General features: G+C 41.8%; 1 pseudogene; it reads left to right on the top strand.

Moving 5' to 3' along the window:
• The first annotated feature begins 508 nt into the window (after positions 1–508).
• LOC105295303 lies at positions 509–1,480 on the top strand (annotated as a pseudogene).
• The last annotated feature ends 2,452 nt before the right edge of the window (positions 1,481–3,932 follow it).

Here is a 3,932-nt window from a genome sequence, read left to right as displayed (position 1 = left end):
AGGATTTATCATCTTTGTTTTGTAAGTGAACACAGTGAGGAACTGGGAAGATAAGTGAATTGCCATGGAGTATAGGCAGAGAGAGGTGTCTGGAAACAGACAGTCAAATTCCATCTCTGCCATTAACCACCAGTCTGAGCAAGTTCCTTAATTTATTTGTGCTGCAGTTTCTTCTTCTGTAAAAAGGAGAGACTAATAGCACTCATCTCGTAAGACTGTAATGGTTAAATATAAGCATTAAGGACAGTACCTGACATTTGATGTTACTATTATTATTATTACCCAATGTCACACAGCTGGTAAACATGTTTACTGAATTCTGAGTACTGCAACATGGGATGGGAAGTGAATGGTTCCAAAAGACCCAAGAAACCTTATTGACTTGAGGACTGGTTTAGAGTCACAGTAAGTCTGCACCTTGTTGAAATTGCAGAGGTAATTATGTATTTTGTAAGGGAGTACAAAAACAGACAAAATAGTCCTAACCACCAGAAGTTTGGTCCGTATGATGGCGGTGCGAAGCCGAGTCAAGATGTTCACGGGTGACTGGGAGCTAAGGGTGACCAGGCTTCTGGGCACGGTGCAGAGAGTTGCTTTGGCAGCTGCGCACTGCCGTTGTGGCTGCGGGGCCTGTTCTATGCTGTGAGGAGTGGCCGCGAGGCCCGGGTCTTCCTGACCTGGAATTAGCGTAGAGCACAGGTGGACCGATTTCCTGCTGCCAGATTTAAGAAGTTAGCCACAGAAGAGGAAGCCTGGGCCTTTGTCAGAAACTTTGGGAGCCCTGATGGTTCAGAAGGGCAGAAAGATAAACAGGTATAAGAATCACAAGTGAAAGTCAACAAGCAACTCTATGAGCCCCTGGCTGAAGGAAATGAGAACTCAGAGCCATGTGCAAAGCATGTAAAATGGAACACTGAGGCAACACCTTTGGTTGGCAAGAACACGGCCTCTTATATGAGAGACTACGCCGTTGTCTACACTGGTGACTGCTGCTCCAGTAACACACAGAGGAAGGCACAAGCAGGAATCGGTGTTTACTGGGGGCCTGGCCACCCTTTAAACATAGGCATTAGACTTCCTGGGCAACAAACGAACCAAAGAGCAGAAATTCATGTGGCCTGCAAAGCCATCCCACAAGCAAGGGCGCAAAACATCAGTAAGTTGGCTCTATATACGGACAGTATGTTTTACGATCAATGGTATTGCTGATTGAGTTCGAGGTTGGAAGTAAAACAGATGGAGAATAAGCAGTGGGAAAAAGGTGATCAACAAATAGAACTTCTTAGAGCTACAGAAACTTGCTCAGGGCATGGACATTCAGAGGATGTGTGTTCCTGATCATTTGGGATTTGTAGGCAATGAAACAGCTGACAGATTAGCAAAAGGAGCAAAGCAATCCCAAAACATAATGAAGTCATTGTCATTCTGGGGAAAAATGGAGCCAGTGGCCACTTTGTTATCTTACTGGTATGAAAAATGAACCTACAGGAGGTCCATTGCAGTAGATGGGAAGACAGACTTTTAAACAAAATCAGAAAAGCAAAATGGCATTTGTGACACCATATAATAAAAAGTGGTTAAACGTGTAATAAGCTCAATGTCCTTTGAGATTTAATTATTTGAAATTTCAGCATTACACTTTATTGGCTTGATACTGTTCTCATTAGTTTTATTTCATTCTGGACAAAGATGTTAGGACTTTGATTTAATGAGGAAGAAGAAAACATTGGTTCAGCAGTGTGGTCAAGAAGTCTAGAAGCATTCTGAAAGAGCTCAGTTACCTTCCAATTGGCAAGATGGAGTCTCAGGATCTCCAGGCTGGCTAGTGCCTGCGTGTGCATCAAAGGAAGGCACTGCTCTCTTGCCGGAGGCAGCCCTGGCAGGGCTGGTAGAGAAAGTGGGCAGGGTCTTTCCTGGCTGGGCACCCTTGTACTGGGCAAACCTGCACACATATGTAGCCCTGGTTACTGGATTGTTATGTAGGAACAGTTACAATGTTTAAAGACCAAGATGTGCAAATAAAACTTTAAAATTTTTCTTTGGCTGTTTTTGTTAAAAGCTCTATGTAAAAACAAATGTTTGACGTGAAAAAAAGTCTTATACTTGGCTTCGTCATCTCAAAATGGGAAGTACTTTTGACATTAACTTCTTTTACTTCCTTAAGTCATTTGTGTATTTATTCAGCAATAATTTTTGAGGACCAACTGTGTGCCAGGCATAGGGCTAGCCCATGAGGCTAAAACAACAAGCAACATCTTAGCCTTAACTAACTGACCTCTTTTTAGAGTGCAGCTTTGCCTTAGGTTACTAACCTTTGACATCTCATGGTTTAGGGCTGACCCATATTTATTTCTTGCATTTCAGAAACTTATCTCTCGCACTCGCAATGTTGACTTGAGTAAAAATGCAAGGCATCCCCTTGGATATAACAGAATATATTTGATTCAGGGAGTTGTTTAATGTGGCAAGGAATGAGATCAGTTCTTAAGATTAGCTGGTTAGGACATAAGACAATTTGAAAATTTGTTTTTGTTGTTTTTTTGCTTCGCATTTTATGCTTGTGGAGGTTGATTTTATGTGTCAACTTGGGTAGGCTATAGTGCCCAGTTGTTTGGCCAAACTCCAGTCTAAGTGCTGCTGTAAAGATATCTTTTAGATGTAATTAACATTTAGTCAGTAGCTTTTGAGTAAAATAGAGATAATATGGGTGGGCCTCATCCAATCAGTTGAAGGCTTTTGGAGCAAAGACTCAAGTTTCCCAAAGAAGAAACAATTGTCCTCAAGACCACAATACAGAAATTCTGTCTGAGTTTCCTCACTGCTGCTCTGCCTTAGATATTTGGACTCAAGACTACAACATCAACTCTTACCTGAATTTCCAGTCCACTATCCTGCCCTACAGATTTTGAACTTCTCAGTCCCTACAGTTGCAGGAGCCGATTCCTCACAATCTCTGTCTCTCTGTCTCTGTCTCTCTCTCCTATTGGTTCTGTTTCTCTGCAGAATCCAACTAATACGATGTCTTTTTATTTTAGAGCAAATTTATAAAAACAAGTAAAATACTTTGCGGGAATATTAGATGATAATAGCCTCTTCCCTCTGTGAATATAGGTTTGAGCATTGATTGGACTTTGGAATCCATAGCACTAAATTCCAATGAGTCTGGAAATTAAGATCCGATTTTGCAAATGCTCTTAGTGTGCAACTGTCTTATGGGGCTGCTATTGGAGACCTGATTGTTCACCTTCAACCTCAGTAGCTGTGTATAGTCTCCTGTCACAGAACTTTTAACTTTCATAGCAATAGTGCCTAAACCCTTGACAAGGGCAGACTTAGCCTGTTTGGCTCTGGGTAATTCTACAGCATCTCATCTTTTAAAAGAAAGTCAGAGGAAAACATAATCTGGCTTTATGAGTGTATGTCCTCTTTGTGTCACTGCTGTCCTTTCTCATATGACCACTAGCTCTATTCTCAGTCACATTTATTTCCATTGTTTTATTGGATATCTTGGTCTGCTTGGGCTTCTATAACAAAATATCATAGACTGGGTGGCTTAAACCACAGACATTTATTTTCTCAGTTCCGGAGGCTGGAAGTCCAAGATCAGGGTGCCAGTGTGGTTGGGTTCTGGTAAAAGCTCTCTTCCTGGATTGCAGATGGCTGCCTTCTCATTGTCCTCATATGGCCTTTCCTTGGTGTGTGCGTGTGGAGAGGGAGGGAGCTCTACTGCCTTCTCTTTTTCTTATAAAAGCAGTAATCCCATCTTGGGGCCCCACCTTCATGAACTCATCTAAACCTAATTACCTCCCAAAGGCCCCATCTCCAAATACCATCATATTGGGGGTTAAGCCTTCAACATACGAATTCTGAAGGGACATAAACATTCAGTCTATACCATCAGATATAAAGAAGAGATGAGCTTTAGACAAAAA

The sequence above is a fragment of the Pteropus vampyrus genome, unplaced genomic scaffold (genome assembly GCF_000151845.1).
Source record: "Pteropus vampyrus isolate Shadow unplaced genomic scaffold, Pvam_2.0 Scaffold102, whole genome shotgun sequence".
Lineage (NCBI taxonomy): Eukaryota > Metazoa > Chordata > Mammalia > Chiroptera > Pteropodidae > Pteropus > Pteropus vampyrus.
The sequence above is the reverse complement of the archived record's forward strand: the minus strand, read 5'-3'. Positions and strand labels throughout refer to the sequence as shown.